The sequence below is a fragment of the Pholcus phalangioides genome, unplaced genomic scaffold (assembly GCF_987345545.1).
Source record: "Pholcus phalangioides strain wild (caught in Gottingen) unplaced genomic scaffold, Ppha-v1.0 ptg000011l_1, whole genome shotgun sequence".
In the NCBI taxonomy this organism is placed as follows: Eukaryota; Metazoa; Arthropoda; class Arachnida; order Araneae; family Pholcidae; genus Pholcus; species Pholcus phalangioides.
The window spans coordinates 20,958,866-20,981,032 of NW_028301604.1; the positions used below are offsets into that span (position 1 = coordinate 20,958,866).

General features: G+C 35.6%; 1 protein-coding gene across 2 annotated transcripts in view; it reads right to left on the reverse strand.

Moving 5' to 3' along the window:
• Positions 1 to 20,520, reverse strand: part of LOC149080208 (uncharacterized) — a 202,286-nt gene extending 181,766 nt beyond the window's left edge. For both annotated transcript variants that reach the window (XM_089239257.1, XM_089239256.1), the window contains exons 1-2: positions 20,298 to 20,520; positions 5,035 to 5,177 (exon numbers count right to left, since the gene is read on the reverse strand). The gene's annotated coding sequence lies outside the window, so the exon portion shown is untranslated. The remainder of the gene's footprint in view (positions 1 to 5,034; positions 5,178 to 20,297) is intronic.
• Between the last annotated feature and the right edge of the window lie 1,647 nt (positions 20,521 to 22,167).

Here is a 22,167-nt window from a genome sequence, read left to right on the forward strand (position 1 = left end):
AATGTATTTCACTCAAATATTCAAAAACAAGATAACAATCATTACTGAAAAGTAAGAAATAAAAAATGTTGTATACATCATGGAATAAGCCCATGCTCTAAAATTTAGTTTCATCACAAGTTCCTTTTTAAAAACATAAGAGCTATCATGCTTACTTTTAGAAACAGTTTGTGTATATGCTATCGAAAATAACTGGTGTGACCAGAAAGAGGGAAATAAAAAAATATACACAAAGCATGATACAGCATATACAATCAGAATTATAGATCGACACAAATGTCAGTGACAATCAGAAATATATATACACTGGTGGAATAAATTAAGAGAATTTGCATATTTTATCAAATTTCATGAAAAGAACTGAACTGAATGTAAAACCACTGCTTCTAGACAAAAATGCAAATCTTGTACGTCAAATACGTAAGCGTACACGTGTGTGTAGGCGGAGCCAGTAGAGAAACAGGCTTTATAAGCACGCGTAAGTTAAGACGCATTTCGTTCGCTAGCACACCTCGGCGAATTTCTTGGTGTTATTTTGCAGCAATCGGTTAATTTCAAATTGTAACAGTAAAAATGAGTAACCACCAACGTTTAGATGATGGAATGAGGTGGCGAATTGTGGAGAGGCTAGAAGCAGGCCAATCTCAAGTCCAGATTTGTAGAGAGTTCAATTTAACGCCCAGCGTCGTGTGTAACTTATGGAAACAGTTCCAGGATACCGGATCCATCGAGAGAAAGCCTGGGCAAGTGCGTCCAAGAGCCACGACAGCCAGAGAAGATCGCCATTTGTCGATTATAGCGAGGCGTAACAGGAGTGCTACAGCTTCTCAACTCTCTCGTGACTTGTATGCAGCCACAGGAACCCGTGTATCAAGGGTGACTGTTTCCAAAAGACTTCATGAGAGAGGGTTGTTTGCAAGAAGACCTGCTGTTTGCGTCCCGCTCACTTCTATGGACAGGAGAATCCGTTTATCATAGTGCAGAGAGATTGGAGGATGGATCAATGGGCGACCGTTCTCTTCACTAAGTCCCGGTTCAGCCTAAGCACCTATTCTCGCCGTACGTTCATATGGAGAGAACCAGGGGCCCGCTACCTACCCTCCAATGTCTGCGAAATCGACCATTATGGCAGAGGATGTTTAATGGTCTGGGCAGGCATCATGTTGGATGGCCGCACACCTCTCCGTGTCTTTGAAAGAGGCACTGTGACTGGTGTGAGGTATAGGGATGAGGTCTTGGAGCCCTATGTTCGCCTTTTCAGGGGTGCAGTTGGCCCCGAGTTCATTTTAATGGACGATAACGCGAGGCCACATAGAGCTCTTCTGCTCGACGATTTTCTAGAGAGTGAGGATATTTGCTGGATGGATTGGCCAGCCAGATCTCCAGACCTTAACCCTATAGGGCATGTCTGGGACGGCAATTGCAACTCACAACCCTCCTCCGGGAACCATCCAGGGAATGAAAACAGCGTTGCTGAACGAGTGGGACCAATTGCCACAGGAAATGATAAACTGCTTTATTTCAAGTATGAAATCACGCTGTGAGACCTGTATAATCTGTAAGAACTCGAGGCGCCCACCGATAGACAGCGCCTTCACTTCCAACCAATCTCACTAATGGCAGTAAATTGCAATACAGCGATATGGCCAGAGTTGGTGTTTGGTGAAGTAGTAGTGTATATCTGTAAGAAGGGACCATACCCCCTATTAACCCATTTTTTTGTTTATTCTGCAACCGCTGTTTCATACCTTCCGACTCCAACGAGTGTTACGCACGATCATGCGTGTGTATTACAATTATTGAATGGTTATTTGTTTTGTATCAATGTATGTACATATCAAATTTCATTAAAATCTGTACAGTAGTTCTAGAGATAATCGACCAAGTCTGCAAATTCTCTTAATTTCTTACACCAGTGTAGATATCTACTAGGTGGTAACTATCAATTGCCCAATAATTACAAATGAAGGAATCCCTTGTGAAAAACTAATATGGAAAAGTGTTTTCAGTTTTTTGATTTGACTAATAATTATGGAGTTAATAATAATTAACAACGCTTAAAAAATTGATGACGTCAATTCAAAATCTTGCCAAATTTACTGAACGTACATCAAACGTATATCTGGGAGAATTTTTGAAACTGATAACTTGTAAACTAAAGAGAAATCTAGAAAAAGCAAACCAGTTTTTTCTTTCTTGTGAGTGTGCACTTTTCAAATTTTTAAGTTGTTATATCCAAAAATAAAAATTTTTTGCTTTGATCAAAGTTGCACAAAATTGATGTTTGTCCCATTTAAATTCACTAACATTCATCACTAACATTTTCAGATGAGATTTTTTTCCAGTTCCAAGATTTAAATGTTCCATGCAGTGCTGTCTTAAATGCATGAGTCCACCCAGGCAGGGCCTACGGGCCTCAAGAGAAGATGAGCCTCACAAAAATGAGATATAGTTGAAATTTTTCAGGAGTATGCATGTAAATTTACCAGGTAGAGCCTCAGAAAAAATCACTTGGCCCGGGGTGCTCTTAAAACGGTCCTGTATCCATTGGTCTAGCCCTGGGGCAAGAGAAAATTATCTTTTTTATGCTATAAATTTGGCCCGTGAAAAATTTTGCTTAGGTGCTTTGCCCTAGTGGGCATTTAGTGGAGGGAAGGGCCATGGTTGCACTACCTCTTTTGATTGTAATTCTGCAACATAATTAATTTTATTAACAAAATAAGCTCGTTGAATGAAATCGGTCACAGTTACAAACCAAACTGTCACGATGAAATCTAACAAATACAGTTTAAAATTTTCATGGCATCTCATTTACAGGATATGAAAAATCCTGATTAAAAAAAAAAAAAAAAAGATTTTTTTTTTTTATTTAAATTGTTTTTCGATTAAAATTAACTGACCGCTTATTAATTAGAAAACAAAGTTTGAGAATCTTTAAGAATGCATAGTTTCATATCACCTAACTGCTTTTTTCTCCTAATTGCTCAAATTTAATTAAGCATTAATGAATAAACTACAAACACATTAAAAGCAAAAAATACGAACACCAAAAATCATCATGACTTTTCATGTTTATGTAACATGAAAGGTCATTGAGCTCAAATTAACTTCATGGATTAACTTGTTTTTTATAGAGAAAAATGCTTTCATTCACAAGTTTCCCCAACCCCATTAAAGTTAATGAGTGGTGGCAACTCAGTATAACATATGGTGCAGACATCTCAATTCACTCAATGCACAACCAAAGGGCCATTCAGCATCAACTAAGTAAAACAAATTCTATTGAGACAAGATTGTTTCTTGCACAATTAATGAATGTGGTAAAAAAACGAGCAAACTCAAAATTTTAATACGAAAAGTAAAGTAGAAAACCCAACTATATTTAAGTTTGTACAAAATCTAGCAATTTAGGGCACACAATTCAAGGCATTATCCAAAAAATAATTCAATTCCCCTTTTTTTTAATCAGGGGAAACCTAGTGCCACGTTGTAATGCATTGAAAATACCTAGTGCAGTTAAGCTAAGTGCAAGTTCAACTCCCTATATTTTTCTGCAATCTTTTCCATGCACAAAATCTAGAAATAGAGCAGTTTTATTTCTGCACTGTATCTAGGGATTAAGTTCAAGTCTATATTCAACCCAAAAATCTTCTATACTTCTTCTAATCACAAACACTTTACCACATATCAGTAACATCCATACCATACTAGATTACTTTTACTTCAATGTCATTGAAGTTATGTAACGAAAAACAAAATTTAAATTTTTTGATTTAAATCAATCATTTTTTTTTAAAAAATCAAGTGATTTAAATCGGCATACCCTGCTCATTTATGTTATAAGTGTGTATACTCAAAACCATATTTAGAAAAAACAGTAAAGAAAAAGAAAAAAAAAACTATCTCAATTTCCAAAATGAAAGATAGCTTTCATTTGAAAATTGAGAGCTAAAGTGGGGGGGGGGGGCAGGCATGATTTTTTGGAGAAAAAAATTGAGAAACAAAATATAAGAGCATCTCATAACGGCAGCAAAATTAGTCGTGTCTAGAATGGTGAAAGCCTGAAGTCTATCTGCTAAGAGGCCCAGGACAGCTGCTCCCTTATAAATACGCAGCCAAATGAAACTTTATCTGAAAAAATAATCAAGTTCTGTGCAAATCATATAGATTGAAATAAATTTCCACTGTCACAAAATCTTCCTTGTAAAAATGTTAAGTAAATTTATTAAGTATAGAGTATCACTAACAGTTTTTTGAGATAAGATTTTTTTTTTCTAGAGTTCCAACTTAACCTTTCAGCACGATAAAGATCAATTGCAGTCACAAAGGAATGAAAAATCTTCATTGCCCATGTAGAATATGGTGCAAAAATTACTTGATGAATAATCATTAGAAAAAATCAAAAACCACTAATATGTCAATTCATAAAATAACTAGTTTGATGAAAAGTTTCTGATTGAATCATTATTTATTGTTTACACCAGCCACCTTTGTCAAGCTAAAATTCTTACATCTTCCATTGAAGCTTTTTATGTGTAGCAGTTTCAATGAAAGTTTAAAATTACTCAAAACATTTAGCTCTTTTTTTACTGATCAACATGTAATCTGATTAGTGACAACATAAAAAACAAGATCATGCAGTAAACACTATGCACTGTACGCACCTTTTCTCAAAAAATTTCACCTTTGACATCTTCCCTCAAAAATCATTACGCATTATATATATAACAAGGTTATAATATTACTCTTCACAAAGAGAAAAAGCCCCAATCGTAAAAGATGATCAAACTTGGTTTTCTATAGCAGGACTGAATATTTCGGTTCATTTTCAAAAAGCCTGTAACCCTCTGCTGGTGAAGAATTTTACTTTCGTTGGTTGTTTGGCAAAGTAACTGACAATTACAGAAATGACGTCACAAAAATTCAAACTGTTACAGCTCCCTAAAGATTTGTCTAATTCTAAAACGAAAAACAATTTCCCATATTAGTTTTTCATAAAGAATCGTTATTATTGTGTGGTATAAGCCAGCTTACCAGTTCAGAAAATGAAGAAAGAGTAACTACCATCATTTTCAATGATTCCAAAAAACTTTCAGAATCCCTTGCTTCTATGGGTATCATATTTCTTTTATTTTCATGCTTCAAATTTTGACAACTATTTTACTGGATTTAGCTTCCTATAGGAAAGAAGGGGGAAAAAATTAACTCGTATAATACATTTTTTAACATTATTTACACAATACTTAAAACATCCAGGGAATATCTATGTTTTGGCAAGAAATAAGAATTTAAATTATAGGTAAATTGAAATGGCTCCAAAGAAATTTGGCTCGTGCCAAATTACTTTTATTTTTTTATGTCTCATATATATATATATATAGACACATCCTTGAACCAAAAAAAATATATTTTTATAATTCATGTAATTAAAAAAATATTGAAATTATATAATATCATCGCTAGATCAAAATCCAGCTACTATTGAACAAGTTCATTTTGAAAAGACAAAACTAATGGACAAAACTTTCAAAACAAAGAGAGTAATTAACTTAAGATAATTCATAAAATTCTCAACCCTTTCTGAGGTTTTATAAATTTCACAGATTTTGCATTGTATGTTTAACTAGCACAGTGGAAATAAGCAACCCCCTAAAATGTCTTTTTTTCAAGAAGGTGGTTTTTAGATTTTATCGCTAACGATAGTGCTCCCTCTCTGCCCCAACTCTAAGAAAAATATAACATTGTATTTTGGCTTCTTTCTTTCTTCTTGAAGCTTTTTCTTCCTATTCTCCCACACAAGTCCTTCAGATAACAACAGAGTCAAGAAAACTTGCTGAGAATTGGTATTCCCAAAACTCAAGACCAACACGCAGATTTTATGAGGGTCTTTCTCCAAAGATGTCAAATTTTTAAATTGTCCCTTCGCATTTTGTACCCCTCCCCCCTCTATTCCTTGGGATTGCCAATTGAGCTTTGCGATGTCAGATTCTTATCGCTTTTCTGAATAGCAAACCCTAAATAGCAATCCCAAGACAGAAAAAGGAACAGCTTCACTTTCTATCTTGCCTAACCTGAGGTTATATATTTTCCCCATTCTACAGATTCTTCACCACATATGGAACCTTGTTTATATGACACTGAAGAAGCCACATCAAAACGTTGTATAAGGGTGAAAATCATAGAACTAAAATTTCTCTGAAAATGACCCCCATAGATTTCAAAGAAAATATCACAAAAGTTCAATGGTTTCAATTGTACAGGGTGGGCAAAAAGTCTAGAGAAACTTTAAAAATGAATAAAAACCGGAAAAATAACCGAAATTAAAAAAGTTTGCAGGGTTAGCATCGCTATGTCACTGGAATTTTTGGTATGAGCAACTTTGGTGGAAATATGCAAATGAGACGGTTATAAGAACTTGCGCTACTAATCCACAACCAGTTCACTGTTGTAAACCATGTATGTGGATCTGCTGCACTCTGCTGTTGCTGGATTTGTGACTCGCCTGCAATGTGTTATCCCGTGGTGGTGGTAATGTGGAACACATACTCCTGTAATAAACGATTTGGAGGCATTCTGTTCATTATTTGCATATCTTTTCTTTGACTTGTGTATGTCAGCACCACCTATTGGCTTTTTTAATTTTTTTTCCTGTCTTAAAAAAATTCCTGTGATTTAGCAATACTAACCCTGCAAACAGTGTTTTATTTGTTATTTTTCCGGTTTTTATGAATTTTTAAACTTTTTATGGACTTTTTGAACACTTGTATTTTGTTTGTTATATAATAATCATTCTTGAGAAAAATTACCCATAACATTAAATTTTTCAAAATCATATTATAAATTACACTTAAATAACTGTAATTTGCATTACATTGCCATTGCTTAAAAATCTTGAGTATTCTTATATCTTCAAATCTTCTCTTGAAGATTTTATTTTTAGCTAAAAGAAAAGCACAGAAATACTGGACATCAGTGTTTCTTAAACCATAAACTGATGCTGGCTTCTTGCTCACAAGTTATCAAACCCATTTGCTCACCAACAAGGTGTTAACCTGTCCAGTGTTTCTGACGTAATATTGTCAGAAATTGAATGGAAGAAATAGAAACACCATTCCTTCACAGCTATTGTTACGCCCTGTGTGTGCGCCTAACAAAGCAACCCTAAAACTTCTTGTGACTAAAAGCATGTGTTCTTTTTTCCTACTAACAATCATCTTTTTTCCCGCTCGTCTTTGTCTCAGGGAATGCACTTCAAAATAAATTCATAGAGAAAAGACATATTATTCGTGATAACAATAACTGTAGTTCAATTTTGAAGAGATATTACGGTTACTTGATTTACCTACTTTCATTCAGATCAACTCAGTTGACTAGAAGCTGGGGGGGGGGGGCTGCAAAAACATCAAATCATGTAAATGTTTGTATTCTCCATATTATTTAATATCTCATCCGGCATTCAGAGCTCCCCCCCCCCCCACAGATTGGTTAATGCTGCAGCAGCACATAGCCCCAAGCTTTGACAGGTTCCACACTTGCAGAAAATAAATGGTTTTTTTTTTAATCTTTTTTTTTAAACAATAAAACAATTTGGTGCTGCTCTTGATCTATGACAGCCATCTCCAACCTGTTGCTTGTGAGCACCATGGTGCTCTTTGAAGCATCAAAAATGATCAATGCATGTGTCCAATTTCATGCTCATGAGCACTTGACCAATGCTTTGATTGAACACCCTGTAAAAATTAGATTCAATGATTACAATGAATGCTTTCAGGTATATGTATGTCAAAGTTACCGTAAGGTGTGCTCTTCATTTAATGATGGGTTTAGGCAGTGCTAGACACTCAAGAAAGGTTGAAGACCCCTGATCTATGACAATGATTATCCAAATCAATAGAGGCCTACGTTGCACAATGAGATCTCTTGCTAAAATACCCCCTCCCACTTCGGCACCGAGAACTTTTATTCCACTACGGAGTGAAATACTATGCATTAAGGTTCCATTCCACGGGCCCAAAAAAAAAGTCTGCGAATGAGAAATGATTGTTATCGGAAGTTTTTCTGTATAAGAGACTAGAGAAAACTATTCGTATCGGTGAAAGGGGTCCAAGGGGTCCCACGTTTGATCTATTCTGCTACACAGTGCAATAATTTGTGAAAGCTCTAATCAAAACTAATTGATCAAAATAAATCTTCTTTCAAATTAAAAAAATCTCATAAATAACACATAAATATCTAGCTTTCAAAGGTAAATACCAACATCAGGTCTTGATTACAGGTCCCTACTGAGAGCATATTATTCTCGTCTTTGATTTATTCATACTTACAAAAAACTGATGTTTTATGTCACTTTCAAAGCTTGGCAGAAAACTATAAATTCATAAAATATTTACTCAGAGTCATCGACGTTCCCCCAGTCTCAGTGTGCTTTATTTATACATTGTCTATTGTTGTGTTATCTAAAAAAAATCTCCTATTATTATATATTTATCTTTACACACAAATAGCATCATGAAAACCAGTTTGTAATCCACACACTGGAAAGAAATCTAACTAGACATCTCTTTTCCTCCTTATTACTACGCATTAATGTAATCTTATCTTCTTTTTTTGGCTACTTTCTGCTCAGAGAAACCTGAAATGCATTTCACTTAAAAAAATTGATAGGATTTGTAACATTAGACGGATAAAGAGAGATGACTCGCTCTCATGGATATTTTATATTATGCAATAAGATTCTTGTTCTGTTTCTTTTAGTATCCTATGTATATAAAATGTTAAGTGCAACATAACAGATGAAATGGCATGGGGCCCCTCCAATTGCTTCTAAAATATACCTTCATTCTAATATATGTACATTCATCCTTCTTAACAAAACGAGAGAACTTTTCTCCAATTCCCATCATCATCTCATCTGTTCACCACGAAATTTGTTCATTGCGACAGCACCCAATTGTTCGGGGAAAATATGTTGTAAAAATTTTATGTTTTGTTTTTTTTTCAACTCAAAATAAAGTGTTCCGGACTCTGGTACGAAGCTGGGCTAGAAGAGATCTTGGCAACAGGATAAGTCCAGTGGCAAAGTTCTGCCGTTAATTCATTCATGTTTCTCAAACCATGCATCACGGCTCTTAGGGGCATCACGGCTAGCGGTCAACATTGCTGATTGCTTGTTTAGGGCTTTGAAGGGTATTTTTTTAAACTATTCTGGACACAGTGACAACTATAGGGCAACAACTGGGAGGGGGGGGGGACTGGTGACCAGGGCGTCAGATCAGGGGGGGAGTGCAAATTTCACCCTTTAATCTCTATTTCAACATTGAAAGGGGGTGCCAAAATGTGTGCTTGCCCCAACTGACTAAGCACCTAGTTGTGGCCCTGATATCATGTCGCTGTCAGCAATCAGTCAATCATCAAAGCCTAGGGCTTTTGAGATGAAAATATGCAAGAAAAAATTACTATAGCGGCACATTTTTGTAATCCACAATAATCACATAGATTTAATGTATAGAAATGATAATTTTCCAAACATTTCAAATTTGAGTTGAAGTGAAAACATCAACTAATTGAAGTTTTTGTGACTCAAACTTAATGTCCTATTGTCTCATTTTTTACTCCCAACTTCATCTGTGGGGGACTGAGGTCATTTGAACCCCATGAGAAGAACTCCAGAAAGGCATTGACATTGAAGTGCATTTTTTCTTCTTTGTTTAATGTTAAAGGAAAAGGATAAGGGAAATTTCAAACGAGTGATCACCATAGTAAGCGGGCGAGTTCATCAAAAATTTCAAGATTCCTCACCCCAGTAATGCATAATCGCTTTCAATGCCCAATCAGTGCTGGTCATGTAACATCATGTGACAAGCAAACATTTAGCATGGTCCAGAAAAAAAACCTACATGGTCATTTGCTAAAAGCTGACTGTCTTTTCACTTCATGTTTTCCGTTTTTGCTCAGGTTGGAATTTTTCACTCCTCTGAGACTGATTCAGTTTGTTCTCTTTCATCAGAAGAGAATTGATCTAGCGATTTTGCTGTAGTTTTTGCTGTGTTCTTATTTGTTTGAAGCCTCATCTTGTCTTGTTTTACCCTGCAGAAGCATAAAAATAAATAGTTTTTGCTTCCTTCCATGTCTATCAAAGTACTTCAAAAGTTATGAAAAGAATAGTGAAAGATGAAATGCTAGCTAAAAACAGGTACACTTGGCAGAAGGACAAGAATTGATGAAATCATAAACTCGACTCTGACAGTATAGCCAGTGAAGCTTCAGTACAGCCCAACTCAGTAGAAGCAACAGATACGGCTGTTATCATTAAACCAGCTAACACGAAGCGTTCAACTAAAAACAAGTTAGAACCTCTCGTCAAATTACGAAAGTATGATGCTAGGTATGTGAAGTGGGGCTTTATACCAACTGGAAATGAAGAAAAACCTAATGCTCTTTGTGTTATGTGTAAAGTAGCCCTCAGCAACAGTTCTTTGGTTCTCGCCACACACACAAGTTGCAATGACACTTCACTACGAAACACCCTAATCTCAGCACGTGCTCATCGCCATACTTTGAAAACTTGCGAAAGACCTTGAGATGTCTCAACACAAGTTGCGGTTTGATGACTGCATGCGGAAACCACACATGAATTGTCTTTCCGAATTTCCTACCTAATGGTTGTGCTGATGAATCTCACACGATTGGTGAGAAATTAGTAAAACCATGCGTGATGGAAGCTGCAAAATGCATGTTTAGAGAAAAACAGGTTAAGGAATTCAAATCTATTAGCTGACCTCATAGGTCAGTGAATTAAAGACTAGTCCACACAGAGAAGCACTGTACATGAACTTTTGTTTAAATCTCTGACAAGCAACGCTACTGGAGAAGACATTAAACCTGGTAAACAGGTATTTGGAATCAAACAGCTTGTCTTGGGAAAAACGCGTAGACTGCTGCATCAATGACCGGTTGTTGAAAAGGCTTTGTAACTCGCGTGCAACTGGTTTCAAAAAACACAACCAAGAGCCATTGCATTCTGCACAGAGAAGCTTTAGCAGCAAAACAAATCCCGGTCTCACTGAGTGTTGTACTTGACAAGGTGGTGTGAGAATAGTGAATTTTATTAAAGCCTGAAAATTGCAATCTAGAATCTTTATAATCCTCTGTGAAGAAATGGGAACGGGGCACACATCTCTCTTGCTGCACATGGAAGTGCAATGACTTTTACCTGGTCAAATAGACTCGTGTTTCCAAATTGCATGCTGAAATACTTGTTTTTAGTGCAGAACACCATTTTCAACTGTTTGAAAGATTCCGCAATCCTGAATGGCTGCAGCCCCTGGCATATTTGGCAGACGTGTTTAGTAAGCTCAATGAACTGAGCACTGCTTTACAAGGCAAAAACATCGTGTTTTCTGCTGAAGACAAAATCACTGCCATGAAATGTAAAGTTATACTCTGGATAGAACAAGTCAAAAACAATGATGTTGAGTCATTTTGTACTTTACAAGACTTCCTCAAGGAAAACAGCATTACATTGAACAGTGATATCAAGATATCATAGCTCATTTGACTAAACTTTGCCAGAGCTTGGACAAGTACAGTAGACTCTCAGTAACTCGACACCCCAAAAGTATCGACAAACATGTCGTCTTAAGCAGATGTCGAGTTAGCTGGGTTTCACTCTAAATTTTTGTCTGATCATTTTGTGTACTTATATACATTCTAACAATTGTACTAAATAAAATGCTAATTCTCATTAATTTTAATTCTGGGGTGTTTCAAAATAGAATCAAAATGTATAAAAAAATTTACCTCATGAAAAATAATCAAGTACATTTGCTTGTTTTTCTTTCCGAAGAGAAAAAAAATTTTCTACACTATTCAGTTTATACCGTGATTGTTCAGTTCTTTCCTGACTGTGTAGGAAGTGACGTATCACATCTTGAGTTTTTAGTGCATCATGGAGAGATGGTGCAGATACTGGTGATTCTATTTCTTCGAAACATGAAGCACTTGCTTTGGGTGATTGATTCTAGAATATTGTCATCTGCTAAAAGTCCTGAAGTTACAAGATCAGAGTCAATACTCACAAATTCATTGTCGATACAATCACCCATAGTGCTATTTATGCTTTCTCCACACTTAATCTGGGAGGAATTTTTGGAGAAATAATTGTTTTCCAAAGACTCAGGAAAAAAACCAACATGACGGAAGCAGTTCCAAATCATGGCACTCATGCTGAGTTTCATGCAGAATCAATCATTTCAACTGAACCAAATAGAAATTTTTCCGTCAATTCTAACATCCACAAATTCACAAATTTTCTGTAAAAAGTTTTCATACTTAGAATAATTCCTAATTTGCTTGATTGAGACTTTTTGCGGAATCTTTTGCTTTCTCTTGAATTACTGATCCTGATAATGGGATGGAGTGAGATTGGGGATTTGAACCACAAAAGAGTTGCTTCCTCTACATCGCTGAATTATGATTTCTTATGCGTTTTCTGCTTGGTTCATAAGATTCAAAGGCAGAAAAAAAATTTCCCTCATTTTTAGCAAATGTTGAAACGGGTTCCGTGCAACTCCATATTCTTCGGCGAGCTCACTCTGAGTTTTTCCCGATTCTAGTTTTTGAATACTTCAACTTTTGATTTTAAACTATGAAGTTTGCGTGGAGCCATTGCATTCACGGCCGTCAATACTCACAATGATAACCAAATGACATTCAGCGTCTAACTAGGCTTTTTAGCTCTTTTTCTATTATTCCTTTCCCAAAAAAATCATAAAACAGAGTTCTGCCAAAAACATTCTCCGCAACAGACAGTATCAAAACTCACAATAGATAAGATTTTTGTCTAAAAGGGATCACACCATATTTTCGGGATCATTCACACTTCTTTTGGCCATGAAAAGAATGAAAGACCTGTCCTGGAAACGCCACTATAATGATAGGCCGACCAAGAGGCTTCAAACATTCATTCTTCACATGCACACCCCCCCCCCTATAGCGCAAAAAAGGGACCCATCATATAGAACAAAGAAACAAAGGATTATCTAAGTACCCACGGATGTCAAAAAATTCTCAGAATGGTAATACACGGGAAATTGTAAAAACCAGCAAAAAGGGACAAAAGTCGTAGTCGACTTAAGTGGAGTTAAGCCAAACACGTGTCGAGTTAGAGAGTTTCCCCTTAATTGAAATTAGTATTGGGCCAACCAAGGGGGATAATATATGCCGAGTTATCCACGTGTCGAGTTACAGAGAGTCTACTGTATTTTCTTGATGAATCGATGGGAAATAGAACAGCCTATTCATGGATTAGAAATAATTTCACCACAACATCTTCACTGACGACACTTGACAATCGAGTAGCAGAGCAGCTTATCGATCTGCAAACAAGAACATCATGGAAGGAAAACTTCATAGCTTTATCTTTGCTGAATTTTTGGGAAAGTACAGCCCATACTTTTCTGGATCTGGCATCTGCAGCACTACGAGTACTTTTGTACCATTCCTAAACACCTTTCTTTGTGAAACAGAGTTTACAAGGCATGCTGCAACAAAAACAAAATATTGAAATCGACTCTACGTCAAATGACATTCACCTTCAGTTATGTGATATCTATCCTGATTTTGCAGAACTGACAAAGAATTTCAATTTTCAAACTTCTCACTAAGTGCCAATGCAGGGCCGTATCTAGTTGGTCTGGCCAACACCAGCTATAGTTGAATATTGTTTTATATCTACTACCCACTAATAATACTGCTAATAATGTACTAAATACAGCTAATAATCTACTAATATCTAATCTCTATGTTGATATATATACACACACAAAAAGGAATTATTTTAAAAAGAAAAAATTGAATTTTATGAGTGTGAAATAGAACCTATGCAGTGGGTCGTCATCGGGGGAACCCCATGCATGATTCAAAAAGTGTAGGCGTTTCTGAAGGGTGGCTATGCCTAATTGAATTAAAAATGCCAAACCTTGTTCCCCGACGCCTGCCTTCTCAAAAACATGTTGGACAAAAAAAAGACAATGAAAAAATGTTAAAAATACAATATTTGAAAAACTAGATACAGAGCTTCAGATTATAAACTCAAAGAAGCATGAGAAAAATATATAAAGTTACAGGAAAATAATTAGTGAATATTTTACAAGGATTATGAAAAATGTCCTTGTAAAATATTCACTGTAAAAATACATATATATGTATAATATAAATCTGAATATACAGTCGAACCCGCTTATAACGTTCCCATTTACATGCCGGCTCCTATGATGGAAGCTATGTCAGATTTGTATTGGTGAAACTCAAGCATGTTTGTGTGCCCAGCATTCAGCGTGTTTTGTGTTCAGTAGGTGGTGCCATCTATTTAGGGATGCAACTAGATACTTTCTCAAATGGGACAAGCACACATTTTGGCACACTAATATAGAAGCAGCAGTTATAAAGGGTGAATTTGGCACCCCCTCTAGTCCAAAGTCCGGGGGAACTAGACCCACCTACTCTCCCCCCACCCTCGTTGTGGTCCTGAATCTATCCTCCAAATTGGTTTTTCATGGATTTGAAATTTAATGTGTATATATAGATTTGTGTTGCAGATCTGTGTGATTTTCGTGGCCGACCAGAGCTTTTTTCAAAGGAATAGCCAACTCAAAATTGAAAAACCTCAGACAATCGTATTTTTAGCAGATTACCACCACTGTATAATCGCGGATTCCAAATCCGGATTTGCACAAAAGGCAAAATTGGCGGTGTTCTATGCCCCCCCGCCCCGCTTTTTCAAGGTTGCACAATCGTGACAGACTGTGAAAAGAAAAAGTTAAGGAATTTTTTCTACTTTTTTCTTCTTCTTGGAACTAGGAAAGAACGCATCCCGCAAGACGCGTGGACCAAATTTTTATGCGTCTTTTCCCAAAATTCCAGGTATTTGACACGCTAATGGCATCTCTGCTTCTATGTTGCACATGTTAGCTTGCATGTCTACTAACCATGGACAGAGATACAAGGTGAAGTTGACTGATCTAATGTATATATGCATATATGAATTGACATCATCATCTAGCCCCCCCCCCCCCCACCACTCAGACTTCCAAGTATATCTCCACCTAAGCTACTAACACAGATGAATGGGATAAAATGATAATGTGCTAATGTCATATGGTAGTGCAATACATGACACTCTCTGGGATTCTCCCTATCATTGTTTTTTTGCAAGGGATATGCAACTTTCTCCATCTGTATTAAGGGAGAAAATTGCTTGGGATTATTTTGATTATGAAGATTACATTAAGACCCTTAAGGTAAGAATGCAGCATGCTCACGAGATAGTCAGGCAACACCTCGAAGAACAGGTTGGAAAACAACAACAACGAGCAAAGCATTCCACAGACCAAAAAGTTCAGATAGGTGATCTCGTATATCTGTATACGCCCCAAGTAAAGAAGGGTCAAGTGCGCAAATTGGCGCATTATTCTAAGGGTCCCTATAGGATTGAAAAACAATTGAGTCCTGTTCTCTTCAAGACAAGACACAGTGAAAATAGAAAAGATGTCCAGAACGTTCACTCTAATAGGTTGACTAAGGCTTCACTGGATAGGACATTTTTAGAGGCAAGAGGTGACCCAGATGCTGTAGAAAACGAGAAAACCCTCGAAACAAACCAAGATGCGGAACAAACCAAGAAAGCAGTGATATAAACCAGACAGCTGTTAAATACCCTGCATATCTCACAGAGTGTGTGTTGAAATAATTCTGGGATGATGAATAATTATGGAAGAGTGAGAATTTATTTTTTTAATGTTAGAAACACGTGTATATAGTACTTATTTTCGAAGTATTTGGATTATTTCCGCAGATTATGAATTTGAAAATGCCTTTTAATGTGTTAATGCAGAGGTTCTCAACCGGTGCCAAGCGGAGCCCTTGGGGCTCCTCGTGCACTCTCCAGGGGCTCTGCGGCCTCTCGAAGAAAATTAAAAAAAATAATTGTAAATATTTTTAAATAGTAAAAATAAATCACTAACTTTGATAAATAATTAAAAAATTGGCCTACAGGGCTCTGCCATAGAATTTTTTTACTTGAAAGGGCTCCGCGAGTCAAAAAAGGTTGAGAACCAAAAGCGAGTCAAAAAAGGTTGTTAATGAGTACTAAGAACCTCTTCCGTGGAATGAGAAATAATAGATAAAACAAAGCATTAGATAAAGCACAATCTGCATTGGCTGAAGCAATTTTACTCCATCATCCAAATCCCCCAATCAGTTTGTGGACCTATGCACCTGATGTTGCCATAGGTGGATCTGTCATGCAATATTGTGGCCATAAACCGAATCCCATTGCATTTTTGTTGATGAAATTGATACCAAGTCAGAAAAAGTAGTCCACTTACGACAGAGTTGTTAGCCATCTACACAAAGTGTCTGTAGATTAAGGCACATGCTTGAAGGCCAGAAATTCTCCATCTACACCGATCAAAAACTTTTGATCTATACCTTCTATCAGAAGCTGGACAAGTGTTCACCAAGACAAATAAGGTATTTAGACTTTGTATCACAGTTCTCCACCAACATCAGACACATCACTGATTCTGAAAACATAGTTGCTGGCACTGTCACGAATAAAGTTTGATGCTATTTCTTCATCTCCTGTCATCGATTACAAGTAGATGCCAACTATGCAGCTCCAAGATGAGAAACTCGAACTTCAAAAATCTAACTCTTCATCATTAAAATTAGAAAAACAATACCCCTTCCATTATAAGATGTTGAACTCATATGCGACACAACAAAACAGCATCCACAACCTTTTGTTCTAGCTCCTTTGATTCATTGCTTTCCAGCACTTACATCATTTTTCTAATCTTGGCATTTCAGCTATGATCAAGCTGATATCTTCAAGATTTGTATGTGGCCTGGGATGGAGAAATTTGTCAAAAATGCTGTAAACAGTTGTGAAAAATGTCAGAAATGTAAAATTTCCCATCACACGCACTCAACCTTCTTCACATTATGTAGGTATATAAATTATATTTTAATAAATAGTTGTTTTTCATGCATAATAATCATTCGTTGAAGTCTTATCATCAATCAGGAAAGTAAAGTCCAAGATGATGTTATAGTTATTGAGGAGGGAAACGAGACTGAAATTCGATCAGGAAATGTCATACACCAGTGAAGTCACTGCATCAAATATACAAAATTAATTGTTAAATAGAGAGTACATAAAAATTGAATTCATGCATTCTGCCTGGGTCCAGGGATCCAGGTAGGTTCAAATAGAATGACTTCCTTGATACAAATTTCAAGATCTATAAATATTGTAAGAAAATATAAAGTAATGTTGGTCAGGAAAACTAAGACACATATTATCTTTAATTTTAAAATATACATTACTCAGGATAAATAACAAGAAGGATCACAACTAAGGGAGAACAGCCCCAGGCGCTGGACCAGGGAGATCAGTGAGTTTGTTTTTTTTCGATAAAAATTACAAAGCAGGGGGCACCAAAATGGACACTAATCCAGGGTGACAGAATAAATTTTCATTCTCAGTTGCAGCAACGACAACAAGACATCTTGCACTTTACATTTGACCATCATTCAATCTTACTATTTTAAGGTGTAACCTATGCAGTTAAACACTCTGACAAGAAGAGCTTATTACAGAAGGGGGAATGCATTTATTCAATTAATCTTCAGACATATATTTGGAATGTGTGGTTTCAAGCACAAAGACATTCTTCAGAAAGTTGCTATCCAACCAACCACAATTTTATATCAAAAAAGGGAATTTAACAGGACTGCATTTTTTTTTAAAATTCCAAGTGGATGTTAGTTAGGGGCAGGGTTGGGTTTTTACGAGGGCATGGTGAAATCAGTAAATACCATGGTAAAAATAATAAAAACCTGGTAAATACAATTAGCCTTAATATATTGATAATTAATACATATAAACTGTTTTTAATTTACTAATAAAGATTAATATTTATTCAATCAATAATTAATAGTTATTAGTGTATTTTATAATATATGCATACAGTTGGATCTCTATAGTTGGCTACCAAAGATAGTGAACAAACAAAATGTAACTCTCATAACCTTTTTTTTATAAATATTTCTGCTCTGTTTCCACATATCAGTAGAAGAAAAGATGAATATAACTACTAGAATTATCACTGTTAGTCAGATATTTCGAATTAGAATGTGATTAATGCTTTCCAAGTATTTTTTTGCATTTCCACTTCATTATAGTTGGTTTTCACAGAAATGTTTTGACTGGAAGTAAAAACCTGGTGAATACCACCAGACTGCTTGTTTATCAATAAGGCAGTGCTTGATAGATCAAGAAAAAATCTATATGCCAACGAAATATTCTAAAGGCCAAGTGCAATTTGGGCATAGTAGCCCAAGGTAGATAAGACACTCGCCTTAAATACCAAAGGTTGTCTGGATCCTTGAATTTGAGCAAACCTATTTTTAGTTTTCTACTTCTTTTTGTATACATAAATTCATTTTAAATAAAAACTTATATTTTTGCAATATACATATACATACTGCTGAACTAGACATGCACCTTGTCAATTTATTTTTGGTAAAGAGATAGAGGCTATACTATGTAGAAATTATATTGGTTAATGCCTGAATTTTTTTCCCCATGTATTAATAATGGAAAAAAAATTTAATCAATATATTGGGTTGCTGTATTTTTGAAATATATGACATCCATATTTTTATGGGCATCTTTTTCTCAGCCATCTTGTTAGGCATTTTGCCTGTTGTGGCGATGTATATTGTAGTTTTTCAAATATTTTATCATTATACCACTAAAAATGCATAGGATTACTTTTTAAAAGACTATTTATAAAGATTTAATAGCCTATAGTTGTTTCTACGTTTATCCATATCAGTATACGATAACAATATAATCTATATGCAGAGAGAATTTTTATGCTCAGATGGCCAAAAAATTAACTTTTTAAAATTTCAGGATGGCAAATTTTGCTCACATATGATACTGTGGCTTTTTAACTTACAATTATCCTTCGTTGTTTCCTCATGAACTGAAAGAGATGAAATTCTGCCACTTTCCATAATTCCTCTGGAATGCAACCAACTCAATTTTTTGGGAAAAGTGACTTATATAGCATTTTGCCATCTGCGCACAGATTTATAATATGATGAAATGAGCATATATAGGTACTTTAATAGGTATGCTAACAATATAATAATTTTTTGTTTTCTGTGTTTTCAATGGCTTAGATATATAAAACTATGTATTTCATTTAGAAAAAAATAAAGAATAAGTAGATAAATCTTTTTAAAATGGCAGAAAAAACGTGCCAACCGTGGTTAAGGGAAGGACGACTGAAATTTCATCAGAAAATATCATACACCAGTGAAGTCACAGTGCATCAAATACCAAAAATTACAAAATATGGTGGATAAAAATTCAATTTATGCATTCCAGAGTTCACTCAGTAAGAATCAAGATTTTTTTTTTAATCCCTTAGGTCCAAGCAGTGCCGTCTTAATGCATGGTGCCTGCATACCTGGAAATGGCCCAGGGACTTGTAGTGCAAAAGGGGCCACCTGAAAATGAGATCTGATCAAAACTTTGTCGGCAGACATTTCCAGCCAGGTGGGGGACTTCAGAAAAATTACTTGGGCCAGCCTGGGGGTCCCCATGATGCTCTTAAGACAGCCTTAGGTCCAGGCCTGTTTGAATAGTGTTTTCACTGATACAAATTTTAAAATCTATAAATGAGATAGAAAAATGTAAAACAATGTTGGCCATGGAAACCGATACATATTGTCTTTAATTATAAAATATGCATCACACGGAATAAATAAGACCATTCGATATTCATATTAGATCATGCAATAATCTTTTAAAAGGTGTAACCTATCAATCATATTTTTACATCAATGTTAATTCAAAAGTTACTTTAAGCTCGATAATTTACTTCATCACGTCCATGAATTTGGTTGTTTAGAAGTGCAAATCAACGAGGGGGGAAAGTAAACTACTCGGTAGGAAGCCAAAGGTTAAGACCACAACACAGGCTTGAGAGATCAAAACAAGGCTTGTATAGAACAAGTGCCAGCCCACAGCCTGCATTTGCCAACATGTGAGACATTAGACCGTTAGTTGCGCTGCTCAATGAGCTCAATTTCCACGAGGTTCATCAAATTTATTCACCCACGTTAAAAAATAAAATTATGTAACTGATTTTAATAAATTGAGATCTGATCTTATAATGCATTATACACGAGTACGTCTTTATTCATAGTTCGTACCTTACCTTCAGAGTTATATTTTGTGATGTTTCGGAATTTTATATTAACTCTTTGGAACACTAAAAATGCGATAATCACTCCAGGATGAAAGTTAATTACATCAATCATAAATTAACAAACTCGCCATTTCCATGTCACTTAAAACCAGTTCACACTCTCGAATCTGATTCTACTTGACAGAAGTAAACAGCACCATCTATCGTTAAGACACAATGTTAAGACAGTATGTATTGGGGTTGGGAAATGAAAGGAAAGTATGATAATGAGGAGGAGGAGGAGAGGTGATGGGGGGAGAAAAACACGCGGATCTGTAGAACGTATGAGGTTTTTTCACCTTTACATTTGTTTGGTTGAAATGACCATATTCTCTCGGGTAAAATACGGGAAATTCAGTTCTCAAATACAGGAAAATACAGAACATCGCCAAATTACGGTGGAATTGCCAATTAAGGCACAAAACTAAGCAAAAATTTCTGTAATACCAGAAGACATAGCTGCTTTCATTTCCCAAGTTTGAAAATATATTCTGTTCGTTTGTGATGATTCGGGAATTTCGAATATTTTTTTCTTAATCGATTCAAATTTATTTTCTTCATCCCCAACCACTGAGCTATGAGTAGGGTGACCATACGTCCCGTATTTCCCGGGTCAGTCCCGGTATTTTCTGTTATTTTGGCCGTCCCGACTTTTTGGTAAAAGTGTCCCAGTTTTTCCCGTATTTTACACGAAGCCTAGTTGAATTTTTATTCTTTATTGAAGTCAAAGATTGACATTATCTTTCAACTCATAAATTATTTTATGATAATTACATCTATATATGAGAATACTAATCTCCCACATTTGCCTTGGTGAACGTTTTTTTTTTCGTGGAATACATTTTAATCCACTGCAATTAGCAGTAATGCATCATTTCCCGCCATTGTGATTTATCCGTAATTTCAACAATATTTGGCAACTTTGTTTTGGCGTCGTTTTTGGCGATAATTGGCGATGTCCCGTATTTTCCCGTATTTGGAATCCCAATGTCCCGTATTTCTCTCGAGGAAATATGGTCAGCCTAGCTATGAGTAAACTTTACTTATAGCTCAGTGTCCCCAACCAAACTTTCCCTCAGATTAAATAAAAAAGACTGCTACCAGTTTTCACATATTTGTTAATAGTTTCAATTTGTGCTCTGAATGTGTTTATTCTGCAAAAGAATAAAAAAAAAATATTTTCGGGAAATTCACACACAGGCCACGTCCACGTTTTATTTAACAAATCAATGTTACGCTCATGGCTTACGATGGTCAGTAAAATCTATTAAATTATTCACAGCTGCCTGCCAAATGTGAAAAGCAACAAACTTCTGACAAAAAAATGTTAATAAGCATTCTACTCTGTATTGTTTATGCAGGTCTATGTGTTGAGATGTGTTGAGAAATACTGTCTCACTAAATATTTCAAAATCCTTTAACTCACTTTTGTCAAAACGTGCTATATTCCGAGAAAATACAAATATATATAATTGGAAATAATGTCAACTCGTCAACTTATAGTTATCGAGTTATAAAAATTACCTGTGTTTACATTTTTGATGAGAATAACAAATTTAAGTATTCAAATAATGGGAAAAACCAGGATATTTGTCGAAATACCCAGATAAACCGAAAAAACCAGGACTCTCCCGGAAAGTACGGGACGTATGGCCACTCACTCATTAATAATAATTTGTGAAGATTTCAAAAAAGGAAAACCTCTCTTAAAAATAATCCGATAAATATCTGTTGAAAAATTTAAACCATTTAAAACAAGGTGATCGAGAGATAAAAATTTATAGATTTTTTTTTTTCCCAGGTGTAGTATAATACAAAATCTCATGACCATATTGCCCGT